This window comes from Aotus nancymaae, unplaced genomic scaffold, assembly GCF_030222135.1.
Source record: "Aotus nancymaae isolate 86718 unplaced genomic scaffold, 86718_ANA_hifiasm-v0.15.2.pri h1tg000002l, whole genome shotgun sequence".
NCBI classification, from domain to species: Eukaryota; Metazoa; Chordata; class Mammalia; order Primates; family Aotidae; genus Aotus; species Aotus nancymaae.
The window spans coordinates 58,115,521-58,133,036 of record NW_026988413.1 but is presented as its reverse complement, the minus strand read 5'-3'; the positions used below and the strand labels follow the sequence as shown (position 1 = coordinate 58,133,036).

Sequence of the window (17,516 nt, the reverse complement as noted above, 5' to 3'; positions counted from 1 at the left end):
AAGAGAAGGAATGACAAGACCAGGTAAACTCTGAAGCCAGCATCTGCACAGAACTGGCTAGGCATCACAATAGGATATACATTAAAAATGATTTGGGAAGAGGCACAAACAGGGCAAAAAATCACATAAAGAGAGGTGCAGGGACACAAAAAACCAAGTTTGTTAGAGTGAGCAATATTATAGTGTGAAAATCAAAGAATTTAGAATCAGGAGACTTAGTTTGAATCCAGCTCTGACACCTAAGAGATGACACTGAGGAGCTTTTCACTTATGTAAATTATATAGAGGTATTAGCTATTATCATTAATTTTACTTAGAGTCACTGCCTTTTAGTTAATGTGATATATGTATTCCAGATTAGAATAATTGGTTAATGCTGACATGAATTTAATTTGTAAGTCAAAACTTGGTTTCTATTTCTAATCGACTGAAATGATGAAACTTGGTGGGGTGGGTGGATCAAGATTTGAATTTAAGCCAGCAAAGATTGCATAGTAACTTTAGAGGGTCTTGATCATTTTAACTCATTAAGCACAATGCAATTTAATCAATATCAACATGGACTTGGCATCATTGGAGAGGAGCAACAATTCTATTTTTATATCTTACTCCAATTGGAAAATAATCATTTCAAATAAAGATGTTTCCTTACATTTAGATAAGACATTTCTTTAAAGCCGTGTCCATTAAACATATCATTTGTAGACATATTTCTACTAGTATAAGCTCTTTAAATAAAAGATTATCAAATATTTTGATTTTGTTCATTAATCATGGCTAATTTGCCATTTTGACTCTTACTTTCTGGAAACAAAAACACGTTTCCCTATATCAATTTACAGGCCAGAAGAAAAGCTTAGTTGGCAATGTAGATTCTTCCAAGATTTTCTCCATACATATACTTTAGGCATTCTAACATCACATTCTTCCTGGCTAAGCCACACAATTATGTTACTAAATATGAAAATGAGATTACACTAAGTGCTATAATGGTATTTCAGGGAGAACAAAAATCACATCATGTCTAGTTTATTATATCCATTAATTCAAAATTAATTTTTAGACATGGGATGGTCACTCCCCTTTACCGTATGTTCCTGATTCTGTTGTAACACCACACTGACCATGCCAATAGACTTTTTAACAATGCTTTATAAGATTCTGAAGAACAAAACTGCATCTACTACAAATTAGTAAAAGTTGCAAATTTTATCATCAAAAATTGTTTTACTCATTAAATAAATATTTAGTGTCTTCCTGTGTCAGTATGTTCTAAGTGCTGGGAGCTGGGTGGTAGAGTTACAAAGAATTAAACACTGACCCTAGTCTTAAAGTTTTTGTTGTTGTTTCTAGAGCCAAGTGGGTAGGAAATACATCTTTACAATACAGTTTGATAACAGCAGTGGGAGCACTTTGCACAAGAGTACTGTGGAACACAATAACGCAGTGGCAGATACGGCCTCATTAGAGAAGCAGAGTTGAGACGTTATGCTCAAAACTTGTCCTAACAGGTACAGATGAACTGTACCTGTTAAGTTTGAACTGCATGCATCCACGGATAATGATTTTTTTTCAATAAATATGTTGGAAAAATTTTTAGAGATTCATGACAATTTGAAAAACCTTGAAGGTGAACTGTGCAGTCTAGAAACATCAAAAAACATTAAGAAAAATGCTAGATATGTCATGAAGTGCGTAAGATATATGTAAGTATTAGGCTGGTACAATTATTTTTGCACCAACCTAAGACTAGTCTATTTTGTCACTGACTGCCAGAAAATATATACAAATCTATTATAAAAAGTTAAAATGTATCAAAACTTAGGTATGCACTTAGAGACCCTACATGATAACATTCCCAGTTGAGAGAACTCCAGACAAACGTAAAGATGCAATATTCAACCATAAGTGGGTAAAATTAACAGTCTTACATACTGTACTACTGTCATAATTTTATTGTCACCACCTGTGATTTTAAGTGTTGTATCTGCTCAAATGCTGTGCGACACTAATCATCTCTGTGTGGGCAGCTCCTCTCACAAGTAAATTGCACAATGCAGTTAAAGTGATCTCTCATGGTTCTCGTGTATTTTTCATCACATTTAGTGCGTTAGTGTAAACTTTGAATAACACCATGGGACCCATACGAAGTGCCACTAGTGATGCTGGGTGTGCTCCCAGGAAGGAGAGAAAAGTCATGCCATTACAAGGAAAAGCTGAATTACTTGATATGTACTGTAGATTGAAATCTGCAGCTGCGGTTGCCTGCCGTTTCAGACAGATGATTCATCTCCTAACAAACATAAAATTGTGGTATCAACAAACACAGTACAGTACTGTAAATGTGTTTTTTCTTCCTCATGATTTTCTTAAAGACATTTTCTTTTCTCTAGCTTATTTTATTGTAAGGATAGAGTATATAATACGTGTAACATACAAAATATGTGTTAGTTGACTCCTGATGTTTTAGTAAGGCTTCTAGTCAGCAGTAGGCTATCGGTAGTTAAGTTTTGCGGATGTCAAAAGTTACACACGGGACCCAGTGAAGTGGCTCATGCCTGTAATCCCAGCACTTTGGGAGTCTGAGGTGGGTAGATCATCTGAGGTTAGGACTTCGAGACCAGCCTGGCCAAAAGGCAAAACCCTATCTCTACTAAAAGCAAAAATTACAGGGGCATGGTGGCCCATGCCTGTAATCCCAGCTACTCAATAGGCTGAGGCAGGAAAACTGCTTGAACCCGGCAGACGGAGGTTACAGTGAGCCAAGATTGTGCCACTGCACTCGTCTGGGCAACAGAGCCAGACTCCATCTCAAAAAACAGAAAAGGTATACATGAATTTTCAACTGCATGTGCAGGCACCTCATCCCCTACATTATTCAAGTGTCAGCTGTACTTTGGAAAATATTTACACTTTACAGATGAAAAAACAGACAGAGAAATTAAGAAATTTTCTTATGTGTATACAAGTAGTAAAGGGCACTGTTCATATGCCAATCTATTCTGTAAGCACATTCGCACTTATGTTTACCTGCTGAATACTTAGCTGTGCCTTTGAGACACCAAAAAGATCAAGAGTTACCTTTTTTTTTCTTTTTAACCTCTGAACTTCTCATTGGCCGCCTGCTCCTCAAAGGGTCCCCTGCTTCTGATGGCTTAATGTCTCAGAACTTTGGTGTCATTGGTCTCCAACACCACTTTGCCATACACTACCTGGTGGGTGGAGGTCTTTTGGATGGTCTGCACGGAGTAGCTGCTGTCCAGAGCATCATCAAGACTCAAGTCCTTGCCCTCTGTCAGCAGGCGGCAGTAGGTGGCGATCTCAGTCTCCAGCTGAACGTTGATGTTCAGCAGGGCCTCCTACTCCTGGGCCTGGTGCTGTCCCTCTGCCCGGGTCTGTGTCAGCTCTGACTCCAGGTGCAGCAAGATCCTGTTGAGCTGCTCCATCTGCAGGGCATAGCGGGCCTCCACCTCCCTCAGGCCGTTCTCCAAGCTGGCCTTCAGATTTCTCATGGAGTCCCAGTCGATATCCAAGACTGGACTGTATGTCTCAACTCCATGAGTGTCATCTCAGCAGCTCAAACCTTGGTGGACTGTGTGGTGATCACTGTGGTGCTCTCCTTAATCTGCTGAGACCAGTACTTGTCCAGCTCGTCTGAGTTCTACCAAGCCACTTTGTCATATTGGGCCCAGATGTCTGCCATGATCTTGGTGAAGTCCTGAGATTTCGGGGCATCTACCTCCATGGTCAACCCAGAGCTGGCAATCTGGGCTGGTAGGCCTTTTACTTTCTCTTTGTGGTTCTTCTTCATGAAGCCCAGCTTCTCCTTGAGAGCCTCGATCTCTGTCTCCAGCTGCAGCCGAGTGATACTGGTGTCATCAGTGACCTTGTGGCGGAGCCCATGGATGTTGCTCTCCACAGACTGGTGCATGGCCAGCTCTGTCTAATATTTCACTCTAAAGTCATCAGAAGCAAAACAGGAATTGTCAATCTGCAGAACAATGCATGCATTGCCCACAGTATTTGTGAAGATCCGAGCCCTCAGGTCCTCACTGGTCTTGAAGTAATGACTCCAGTCTCTGACCTGGGGTCCCTTCTACTCCAGGTGCTCCCAGATTTTGCTCTTCAGGTTCTGGTTTCAGTCCACAGATTCCTTCTCAGGTAGGAGGCCAGGCAGTCATTCAGGCTTTCGGTGGTCTCCTTCTCATTCTGGATGCCTCCCATTGCTGCCAGACCCCCAGCCATCCTGTGGTCAGGCCTCTGCACTGGAAGCTGCTGCACTGGAAGCTGGTGGAGCAGAACACGGAGATCGGGAAACCAGAGCCCCCTGTGTCCGCATAGATGCTGGCCACACAGCAGACAGCCAGGCGCCATACGTGGGAGCCTGGACAGAGCCCAGGGACCAGCAGTTGGTGTAGAAGGTGGAGTGAGTGGTAAAGCTCATGTTGTCCGGGGAGGAGAGGACAGGACTTGGGCTCTTTTAAGAGCTACCATTTTGAATTGGATCAAAGGAGTGGAGAAGTATCGAAAAGCATGTTTATATATTCCTGATGGTTTTGTAATTAACACATTGTTTCCTCTTCATTACATGAAAAAAAATGTAGCAAATGTGCTGAGAGGACAAAATAGAATTGTGACAATGACAGGTGGGGGTTTTTGTAAGTTTATTTGCTTTTATGTATGCTGCTGCTGTTCTTTTGTTTTTGTTTTTTAACGTTTCTGTTGGTCAAAGAAAAATGGATTTATGGTCTATGGAGAGATTATAAACCCCAATATAAAATTTAAATGCTAAAATAGACTTTAGTTCCAGCTTACTACTACTGTGTTAAAGTAAACAAAAATTATTCTGAAGTGTTCTAAAAGAACTGTGATACCAATATATTCTCCCAGCACATACAACAGGCAGGTTAAACTCATAAAAATACACGTGTGGATAATACCTTTTCATACTAATTTATAAGATTTATTAAATGCCATAAGCATTAACATTATTAAGGGAAATAAAAAGTACTGAAATGCAACTCTCTTACTAAAGAAGAGAAAAGAAATAACTTTTCAAAGTCCAATTTAGAATCCCTACTTGTTAAATCAATAAAACAAATGGATAATAAAAAGTGGTGTATATTCATTAATTCTACAGAAGAAAAGACGCATTGTGGTTTATATTAAAATCTGTGGATAAAATCTTTTCTTCTTGTCCTCAGCATAATATGTGTATTTAAATTATAGATTACTGTGTAATGATATTTAATATTTTTATAATGTTATAGATAGTACATATATAGTTGAGAGATTTGATACTTGGATACAAGTGCATTGAAAACACACAATGAAACACTAGTTATCATTATCTAGGCACATAGCACGATACATAAGGAATTTAGGCATGCAGGGATGCACAAGTTCTTCTGCAAAGGTATGGCATCCTGGTTTTTTTCTCATGCTATTTTGTTTTGGGATGGCATATAAAGTAGCCCTTTGTTAGAGATAGGGCTTGAAATCTTGACTCTTCTTTGTGCACAAACCATTGTATGGTACAGCATAACATGCAATATCATTGGTAGGTAAGAAAATAATGTGGGTATTTTACTTTTAAGTTATTATTGTACAACTTAAAACCTCCTAAGATTAGACCTATTGGATTAAATGACTTCTAATTTTAGGAGTAGGTTTTAAACCATATGATAATAACTTTAAAAAACACACCCACATTGGTACAGATTGATGATACTTTCATGTTGCTCAGTCATACAACTATTGGTAGAAATAGGATTGGATTTCATGTTTTCAGCTTTTTGTCCCAAATGATTTTCTTGAATTAATGTTTTATTTTTTCATTTATTTTCAGAAAATAAAAATGTGACATAAAAAATCATCCAAATAACATAATACATCAATGAAGTCCTGGTGAATTCAAAACTCCTTTGTACATTTCTTATTTCTATCATACCTGCTTACTATCTAAATGGCATAAGGGGCAGAGGACCTGAAACTCTGAGCAATTAAAAATACATTTTTATCTTTACTGAATTTTGATATTAAATAAGATTTGAGAATAATTTTTAAAAGTATAATTAAATGCTGAACTGTCTACACCACATTTACATGGTTAGTACTGAGAGCTCTGAGAATATTCTGCTGATCAGAGTTTGTACTTTAGAGAAAATTCCCTCAAGTACAGAGCCTCTAAAAGTGTATATACTGGATGAGCAACATCAATATCACCTGCCACCTGTTAGAAATGCAGGCTCGCCGGTCCCACCTGAGACCTGCTAAATCAGAAACTTTGGGAGATTCTGACGTACACTCAAGTCTGAAACCACTGATCATGCAATAAGGTATAACTAACAATTTGAGAAGATCATGGAGTAAGGAGCCTCTGGCAGACATGTAAGGCAAAAATTCACCCCTGAAGAGAATAAAAAGTAGATTTCCTTAATTCACTACTAGAACTTAGGATGATAGCCGGAGACACATATATTTAGAACTTTCAACAATGTGTCCTCTAGTAAATATCATTATAAACAAATTATTTACTTTGGGAAAGAATAAAATTTTTTTTTTAAATTTAATTTCTAGTTTAAAAAATTTTCATTTTAAAAATGTTTCCACTTCTTAAAGTTTTGCCTTGAAAGAATTATTTTCAATTTTAAATACTTTGTGTTAAGTAGAGATTGTACGGATGTGTAGATCTCAATAAAAACTCAACTATCCTCTCTTATATTCTAAAATATACACTTGAGATAGTGGTTCACAAAAATTTTAAAAATATATGAAATAATACACTTACAGAGATTCCTGGAGAAAACAAAAGATTTAGTATATTTCTTCTAAATACTTAGCATAAAACTTAACAGAATTAAGCAGTAACTACTTGTTAACTGCTGATATTTCAAAACACTGAAAGAATGTCACTCATATTTAGTGTATTTGCCATAGTACTTTAATTAAGATAAAATAAAGATTAACATACCTTAGGAAGATTTTCAAATAAGCATTTCAAATTAACCAGAAAATTTAATATACTGGAACACTTTGTTAGCTAGAAGGATAGGATTTTATTAAGTTAAAACAGTATGCATTTTAAATTTCAATTCTTTCGGTTTTTCTGTTTACGTTCATGTGAATAGCCATGCCACAGTACTTTTAACAGTTGGAGTGCATAAAACGCTATTAGCTCTTAGCAGAATGAGATGAACCATATGTTTGAGTTAATTAGTTCTCTTTGTTTATGAAATGTTTTTCTAACTCCTTTTGTCATAGTTTTGTCACATTTTACTCCTTCTCCTATTCCTTCATGGCCCTTCACACAGCTGAGAAAACATATTTTAATGAAATCCAGCTTAAATACATTAAAAATGTTCCCACTCCAAAATGAAAGAAAGAAAGAAAGAGAAAGAAAGAAAAAAGAAAGCTGTTTACAAAGCTGTTATGTAATTTTTTGGTTAAATGTAAACACTCAAAAATATTAACAATGATGCAATTTTATTGATAGCAACACAGTTTCCAAATTGGTTTAGTTTGTACATATATGAATTAAAATGTTTTAAAAGGTGAAAAATAAAAAAATGTTTATTAAACCAAACCACTTTTTTCTAATGTACAATGTTAAGTAATTAAATTATCTTTTAATTAAATTCACTGCATATTTTAAAATCATGGAGACAGATGTATAAATCTAGGTTCAGGGTCCTGCTACGTGAGGAAATCTAAGGAGGAGCCCAAAGTTCCAGAATTGTCCTGTTTCCTCCACTGCTTTATTTTGAGACTTTGGGAAAGTTACTCACTTTCCAAATTGCAGTTTTTTCCTCTGTAAACTGATAGGATAGTGACCTCTCATTTTATGGCTATGGTTAATAAATTAGATTATTCCATGGCTATGGTTAATAAATGAGATTATGCCTTTAACACACCTAATAGAACGTCTGCTAGCCTGTTTTCTACAAACATTAGCTACTGCTTTATCTTATTAATAAAAGTTTAATTTGTTACAACTTTAACAAAAGTTTCTAATGATGAGGAACATTTTGTTGCCAGAACTGAGAGTGGGGTTTATTGTTATCCAGTACACAGAGGCCAGTGATGCTGCTAAACTTTCTATAGTGCAAAGTGGAGCCCCACAGCAAATAATTATTTGGTTCCAAACACCAACAGAGGTGAAACTGAGTAACCTTGTAGCATAACATGAATTGGTACTGCGTTCTACATGGTGTATTTTGGAAGCTCTTTCTGAGTTAAGTAATAAACTGTGATTCAATAACTGGTCATTGAATTTCAATAAATAAAATTCTGTTGAACAACTTATTATACAATGTATCAGTTATTTGTGATACTTTGTCTAAGTAAAGTAATTGAAGAAAAATCACTCTACCTAATGCCTTAAAGTGGTTCAATCACCATCATTTAACATTTAAACTTTGATTCCACAGTTAAGGGCACACTTGTGTCCTCATTTGTGTATTTCTGAAAGCGAATTCTTACTTGCCCTTCCATGAGTCAGAATGTTATAGCCAAAAGGTGTGTTCATTATAAAAATAATTCTACTGAATATGTGTATTTTTCTAATGTCAATTTAATAATACAATGAAAGGAGAAAGGTCGCTAAAAGAATCCTTGATACATCTCTTCCTCTCACAGGACATATCTAATCTATTAGCAAATGCTGTGGGCTCTAGCTCCAGAATTTACCACTTACAACCTTCACCATTCATCTTAGTTCAAGCCAACTTTATTTCTTCCCCCTAATTAATCACCCAGCATCTACTGTGTTCCCTGGGATATTTCCCATAGGGAGATTTAAAAAAATATACATTTAAGGTTTTACATTTTACGTAAGGGAATTAAGTTCCTACTTTGTTAAAATTCTTGAATTCTATCTTACATCACCCAAAGCAAAGCAGAGAAGTACACAGTGTCTGTGAGAACACGTCTCTGTCTTACTCCTCTGATTTTATTCCTGACCCCCCTTCCCTCCTTCTCTCTGCTGTAGCCATGCTGCCTCCTACCAGTTGCTTTTCTTTGAATATTCCATCCAAAGCATGGGACCAGAACTTTGCACTTGATATTTGTCCATCATACTCTTTCTCCTAACATTCACACTTTCACATGGCTCCCTCTCTCCCTCCATTACATATGTGCCACCTTCTCAGAGAGACTTTTCCAAACCACCTATGAAAATTGCAATTCCAAATGCATCCTCTATCCTGCTTCTCCCCTCCAGCAATGCCAATTCCGATTCTCTGCCTTAGTTTTTCCATAGTAATTATCACCATCTAACATGCTTTATATTTTACACATTAATTTGTTTACTGTCTCCTCACATTAGAAGGTAAACTGCTTTAGGGAAGGAATTCTTGTTTGTTTGTTTTATCCCCTGTCTTTACAGCTTTTTCTCTAGTCCTGGAACAACACTAGACACATTGCAGGAGCAAGTTGGTGATTAAAGAAGTTGATTCATGGATACAAATATACACTTCGGTAAAAGAAATAAGACCTGTTAGATAGATCAGTAGGATAACTATAGTGTACAGTAATCCATTATACATTTCAAAATAGCTAGAAAAGAAGAATTCGAATGGTTCTAGCATAAAGAAAAGACAAGTATTTAAGGTGATGGATATCTCAAGTACACTGATTTGATCCCTACAATTTATACAAAAACAAAAAAATTATAAAGAATCACTGTAGAGCAATGTAATGGCTGATGTCTGTAAGGTAGTAATTTTACTGTAAAGGGAGCTAATTATTGAAACTTGTTTTTTTTTTCTTTTTTTTGAGACAGAGTCTTGCTCTGTCACCAGGCGCCAGGCTGGAGTGCAGTGGTGCGATCTCGGCTCACTGCAACCTCTGCCTCTCAGGTTCAAGCAGTTCTCCTGCCTCAGCCTCCCGGGTAGCTGGGACTAGAAGCACACACCACCACGGCCAGCTAATTTATTTTTATTTTTATTTTTAGTAGAGATGGGGTTTCACCACGTTGGCCAGGATGGTCTCGATCTCTTGACCTCATGATCCGCCCGCCTCGGCCTCCCAAAGTGCTGGGATTACAGACTTGAGCTACCACTCCTGGCCAACTAATAAAGCTATGGACATCAAGAAACATTTTTATTTAAGCACTTATATACAGTATGTAAGAAATTTTTATGTCTGGAGGTGCACTGGCTATGGGGTGTCTTGATTTTACTAAGCTAAAACTGTATTTTCCAGAATTTCCTGTGCTGTGTACTCCTGGGTTTGTGCTGACCACAAGAGGAATTTGTGTGAGATTTGGGAGGCAGATGTGGGGCAAGAGCCATTATGTTTTGTGGGTCGGTGTAGGGTTTTCTGAGGTCAGATGTTTGTACAACTTGATGGCAAAGAACTTTCTCTTCTTGCAGAATAGTCAAGTGACTGGGGTTGGAAACATAGGGGACAGACATGGATTCCATTTGTAATCATGTGTTTCTGTTTGTTCTCGTTCCAATTTATAGCTGTTCTGCTCTTCATATTTGTCATCCTTTCTTGACAGAGCCATAGACACTTCAGAGCAATACCAGACACAAAGGCAACAGACTTGCACAGACTTCACCAGTTTGCACAATTCAGTAAAGCCTAACTTCCACAATAAAGCTCTTCTATATCACTCATAGTGGTTCTGCCTCTCTGATACAGGCATATCAGACTGTATTAGATGAATATACTAAACGTATTTTAGATCTTTACTGCTCCCTATATCTCTGTCTTGCTGTTACTCTGTCCCCAGATGCAACCTCCTGTGTAACCCCATCTGGAAGCCTCTTTTTTGGAGCTTTAAATAACAGAATGCTGCCCTTTATCTATCTCAGTGTCAGAATGTTATGTCCTGCCATCAAAAGAATGTTTAAATCTTATAAAACAGGAAAACAACTACATTTTCTGGAGTCTAGGTAAATTGCACTTAATACATTATCATGCATATTTTTTATAGTGACTAGTGAAGTTATTTCTGTCCTCTGTTCCTATAGAGGGCGTATGTAATATGTCTATGGTCACACCATTAGTAAGTGGTCAGATTTAATTCCAATTTTATCTAAGTCTGAAGTTTGTGCTCATTAATTCAAGCTCAGACTTACATAAATTATATATTTTCTTTAACATTTACTATATTGACACACACAAAACTAAGTGAATGAGTGATTAAAATATGTAAATTCATGAAAACATTTAAAAAATTTATGTATGACTACTGAATTAAACATCTTATTCATGAAGACATCACACACACACAGTAAACTAAAACATAACCTTTAGTCAAATATTTCTTATAGAGATTTGAGTCAAAATATTATACATTAATTGTACTTGGTAAGCAGATGTCTAAAATATTAAAAGTATAACTCTTAGGTATAAGAAATATTATTCTTACCTAAAATGACTATATCATTTAAATTACTTATGTCTATAACTGTCTTTCCTCTTAGCAACTACATTGGGGCTCAAATTAGAATAAATTTCAAAACTCTTTGTAATTATGCTCCTGATAATCCTAAAGATTCCTGAACAATGTCCTACTGGTTAAAATACTTTTTGTATCTATATGTTACCTAGTAAAGAATTATGAGAAAGGGGAGAAAACAGAGCAAATACGTACCAATCTGTCTTCCCAGATTTTACAATCTGGTGAAATGGCGATTAATCAAATGAATGTTGAATTATAAAATGACAAATTCATGAAAAACTATGCAAAGTGCCTTGAAAACATATGACAGGAAGATGTAATATTGATTTGAGGATCAGGGCAGATTTTCTGAAGGAAGTAACATTTGATGAAGGAGCCAAAGTGCTGGAAGTACAGCCATGCATTGTGTATGATGTTTTGATTGATGGCAGACTGAACATATCACCATGATCCCACAGATTATAAAACCATTTTTTTACTGTACCTTTTCTCTGTTTAAATATTTTTAGATACACAACTACTTACCATTGTGTCACAGTTGCCTTACAGCATTTAGGGCAGTAAAATGCTTGTGACATGTTTGCAGCCTAGGAGCAATAGCTATACCTTACAGGCTAAGTGTGTAGCACGCGAACCTACGTAGGTTTGTGTAAGTACACTCTACGATGTTCACACATCAATGAAATTGCTTAACAACACTTTTCTAAGAGTGTATCTCCATCGTTAAATAACTTTTGACTGCAGTTAATTAGATGAAGGTAGTCTTAGAAGGTAAGTATAGTGAATGGGGGGAATGTTTTAGGCTGAGGGAAGATGATGGGGAAGGCTGTGTTTGTGGAGAGAGCATGGCACAATGCAGGGTGACATGTCATGTAAAGTGAACAGAATTGCAGTGTGAAAATAACCATCTAAGGAATAGAGAAGGAGGGAGGCAACTATACACTGGGGGGAGCATGTAGAAGACTGCTGCATTCGCCCCATCCAGAGAAGGCAGTCGTTAGAACAAGGATTGTTACAGTGAACCTGGAAAGTACTAAATGGGCTCAAGAAACATTAAAGATAACGTTGACTCAAAAGACTAAAAATAGAACTACCATATGATGCAGCAATCTTACCACTGGCTGTTTATTAAGTAAAAGGATATCAACATACTGAAGAGATATCTGCACTCTCATCTTTATTGCAGCAGTATTCACAATTGCCAAGGTATGGAATCAAGGATGTGTCCATCAGTGATGAGTGAATAAAGAAAACGTGGTTTGTATACACAATGAAAATATTATTCAGCTATAAAAAGGATGAAATCGCTTGGCATGGTGGCTCACGCCTGTAATCTCAGCACTTTGGGAGGCCAAGGTGGGTGGATCACCTGAGGCTGGGAGTTCGAGACCAGCCTGACCAATATGGAAAAACTCTATCTCTACTAAAAATACAAAATTAGCTGGGCGTGGTGGTGCATGCCTGTAATCCCAGCTACTTGGGAGACTGAGGCAAGAGAATGGCTTCAACCTGGGAGGCAGAGGCTGCTGTGAGCCGAGATGGCACCATTGTATTCCAGCCTGGGCAACAAGAGCAAAAACTCGTCAAAAAAAAAAAAAAATGAAATCCTGTCTTTTGCAGCAACATAGATGGAACTGGAAGACATTATGTTAAGTGAAGAAAGCCAGGCACAGAAAAAAAGAAGTCACATTCTCACTTGTATGTGTGAGTTAAAAATATTGATCTTATGGAGGTAGTAAATAGAGTGGCAGTTATCAGGGGCTCAAAAGGGTGGGGGAGGAGGGATAAAGAGAGACTGGATAACTGGAACAAAAATATAGTTATATAGAAGGACTAAGATCTAGTATTCAGTAGCACAATAGAGCAACTATGGTTAAAAATAATTTTTTGTATAATTCAAAATAATTGGAACTGTAGATTTGAAATATTCTCAAAGAAATATTTGATGTGATTGATATCTCTATTACCCAGATTTGATCATTACACACTATATACTTGTATCAAAATGTCACATATACCCCATAAATATGTACAACTATTATATATCCATAAAAATGAAAAAACTTTAGAAATTGACGGGACAAGAGGAATGGATGATGAAAGAGAGGATTGCTCCTTGGTGTCAGAGCTTCATAACAAGAGGGATGGTGGGGCCAGTCAGTGAATACTTATGCATGTTTTTCCTTAGTAGTGAAATACAATGTTTTTTTGTTATATTATGTTTTTGTTACCTAAAACTTTAAAGTCATGAATGAATGTTGGATTTTATAATCTTTTAGGCATCTACAGAAATAGTCATTTTTTTTAACTTGTTGTTTTACTGAGGAAATCAATATTACCTCACATGTTAACTATTCTTACTGTGTCAGGAATTATAGTCGGTGCCCAAAATTAAAGGAAAAAGATATCCAGAAACCACAACAAGCAATGGTTACACAAATGGTTTATTTTTCTCAGTCGATAAGTCTTACATAATTTACTGCTGGTGTTGGTTTGGGTGTTCAAAAGTAATGCCAGGGACTTAGGCTCTTTATATTCTTCAGTTGCACCAGTCTTAGCATGCTCTAGTTACTTCTTACAACTGTTCACTCATATTTACAATATGGTAGCTACGTCGTAAGCTCTTACTTTTATTTACCCAGCAAGAATGCGATGAAGAAATGAAGGATGGTTAGCCAAGAGCTAAGAGCTGAGTCCTCTCAGAAACCCTGACAGTGTAGTACGCTTTAGCAGAACTAGGTAACACAGTCACCCCAATAAGAAAGGAAACTGGAAATACTGTTTTTGAAATAAATATTCACTTAACAAGAGAGAAAGAGATGTTGCTATTGACTATATCTAATAAACTTCAGTTTTTAAGATTAAAGCCATCTACTGTGATTTTTCAACTGATTTCATGGTGTTTGACCAATACAGATTGTTTTAGATCTTTAGTAAAATCTTCTAATTTATTTTTCAATCTATTTCATTTTGATTCCAAAATTTATTGGCTTCTTTCTGTTTATATTTGTTATTTTATCTGTTTTCAGAACTGATTTAACTTTTCTAATTTCCGATTGCATTACTTTTTATTTTTCTTGATTTGATTTATTGGAATTTTGTCCAAGTCTTATTAGTCTGCTAGGGTTGCCATAGCAAAGTACCATCACCTGAGTGTCTTAAATAATGAAAATTTGTTGCATTATAGTTCTGGAGTCTGGAAGTTCAAGATTAAGGTCTTGGTAGGTTTGGTGTCTTCTGAGGTCTGTGAGGAAGAATTTGTTTCATGCCTGTTTCCTAGCTTCTCGTAGTTTGCTGTCAATCTTTGTCATTCCTTGGCATGTAGAAGCATTGCCCAATATCTTCTTCATCTTCATCTTCACATAATGTTCCCCCTGCCTATATGTCTGCAAATTTCCCCTTTTATAAAAACTCCAATCATACTTGATTAGGGCTCGATCTAATTTAATTTTAACTTGATTATCTCTGTAGAGGCCCTGTCTTCAAATAAGGTCACATTCTGAGGTAATGAGAGTTAGGACTTTAATGCATAAATTTTGGGAGGACACAGTTCAACTTATGACGATGTCATCTTGGAAAATTTCCTCTATATTTTATTTTCAGTGCTATAGTAACTTTTAAAAAAGATTAATTGCCTTAAATTTATCTCTCTCCTGTAAGAGGGAGCCTATGAATCAAAAAGCTTATTTGTAGTCAATGTGGTAGAGGGAATTGGGAAATGTCAGCTAACCTATCACCCCAGACAGATAATTCCTAAAGTCCTCCATGGCAATTGTGTCTGACTGCCTAAACTTCTCCAATAATAAACATCTCTCTGAAACTTCTAGAACCCAGGGATATCTTGTTATCTCACCTTATTATTAGAAATAATAAGGACTAACTATTTTGTAACATACCTCTCTGTCCCTACCACTGTGTAAGCCAAAGAAGTTCTCTATTATCTCCCAAACCCTGTCTTATTCTGAGTTTCTCCCAATGCAGTATTACATTAAATGCTTGTGTACAGATAGTTCAATAGAACAGTGATCACAAGGTGCAAGAATGAAGAACCTTAGCATGAAAGAATAAGAGAAAGGGACTAAGTGGTAAGTGTATTAGGCATTCAGGCTACTATGAGAAAAACCCACCATAGACTGGGTAGTTTAAGCAACAAGTATTTATTTCTTATAGTTCTGAAGACTGGGAAGTCCAAAGTCAAGACCCTGGCTGATTCAGCATCTGGCAAGGCCTAGCTTCTACTCTTCTTGCTGTGTCTTCACGTGGAGACAGATGGTAAGGGAGTTCTCTGATGCCTCTTTTATAACTGCACTAATCTCGTTCAAGAGGGCTCTACCCTCATAAGCTACTCACCATCCAGAGGCCCTACTTCCACATATTTTCACATTGGGGATTAGGTCTCAACATAAGAGTTTTGGAGGGGAACAAATATTCAGTCTATCACAGTTAGCAAATTGGGCATCACTAAGGGCGACTTGTGTTGACCCCACAGGATTTTCTAAAGGGTGCTGTGAAATGTGTTTCAAAGTTATCCATCCACTGGGTCTCACTGCCCACTGATCAAAGATGGCCTCATGGGTATTAACTCCACAGCACTTCCAGGTTGCATATGCATGAACGAAAAGTGAGCTTTCATGGATATTTTCTGTGTCAAGGAGTCAGATAAACCATTGTTCAGGAAGAAAGATATGTTTTACAGGCCCAAAATGAGTCACCCCCAGGTTGCACCTGGTGAAGTTAGTCAAAGTCTGCATGGAAATTCAATTTCTGTCTCAAGAGCAATAGGTGAATCTAAGAGCATTTGTAGTGGCGCATGAGCAGTGTCTGATGAACTGTCCTCATATCACTCTGGATCAGCAAAATTCCTAGCATCCTCAACCTCTTCTTAGAACATTTTCTACAACTTCCTGAAAACTGGTGCTCCCTGGGGATATCACTTCTCTTACAGATTATTTGGAAGCTGATTGTTTCTCCATAGTCAGTTTCCTCTTCATTTTGTAGGGCTGATCCTAAATGATTACTCTCCCTACATCTTGGAAAAGTAATTATAAATGAGACTTTGCTGTCAGGCTTTAACCATCTCCTATTCAATTATGACTCCCTGTTTCAACCTCCTAGTCACTCTTCCTTTCTCACAAAAGACTCTAACATCCAGTTCACAGATATCTATCTCAATTTCTGTGATAGTTTTCAAGAATTTCACACATACCTTAGATGACCCATTTAAGACTACAGGTTTCATTTTCATCTTTTAATAATCAATTAGGTATTCTTTTACTATGCCTCTGCACAGATTTTGAGCATCAAAGTCAAGTTCTTGATTTAACAAAAAATAAGTCTGTCATACAAGTAATGCCATACTTAACTACAAATTCTTATTTTCTGAGTTTGCTTTTTTTTTAAAAGTCCCTCATGGAAACAACTTTAATATTTTTATGATTTTCAATCATTTGACCTCACCATTTCTTGTTGAACCATTTCTCATGGTTTATGTATGCAACCAGCTGTATCTTTCTACCTCTTTGCAATTTTATTTTATAGTTATATTTACAGTCACTGACTTGTAACTCCTCTGATCTATTTTGTACCTCTCCTTTTTGTTGCATTACTTAGCAGTTCCAGCAATCCTCCTTTAAACTTTCTGTAACCACGTGGTCAAACACTGCTGGAGAAAATTATACAGTGGGGTTATTTTATGTTCATGATCATGACTACCTTCAGTAGTGTTAGTATGTTTCTCTAGTAAACATACTTTCCATAACCTGCAACATCTATTTCTCGTCTTTTATTGTTCTCTTTCACTTCTCTAAAACCCACATTTTCATTTGATAATCTTTCTTCACACTGTTTTGAAAAAGTAGAAATTCTCAGATTAGACATTCTCCTTTTCCCATAGGCAATTTTTTAGTACAATATCTCCTCTATTATTCTTTTCTCATGTTGATAGAATATGTGATAATGTACATATTATTTTCTTTAACAAAAAACCATAAATAATCAAGTGTATCTACACTTTTCTCTTAGTACTTGTCCAGGTTTGCAATTACATTTATTTCTTTATTAATTTTATATTGCTCTTTCCAGCTATAGACAGGAAACTCTCTAA

General features: G+C 36.5%; 1 pseudogene; it reads right to left on the bottom strand.

Annotated features, from left to right (window-relative positions):
• Positions 1-3,155: 3,155 nt before the first annotated feature.
• On the bottom strand, positions 3,156-17,290 carry LOC105726936 (keratin, type I cytoskeletal 18-like; annotated as a pseudogene).
• Positions 17,291-17,516: the final 226 nt, after the last annotated feature.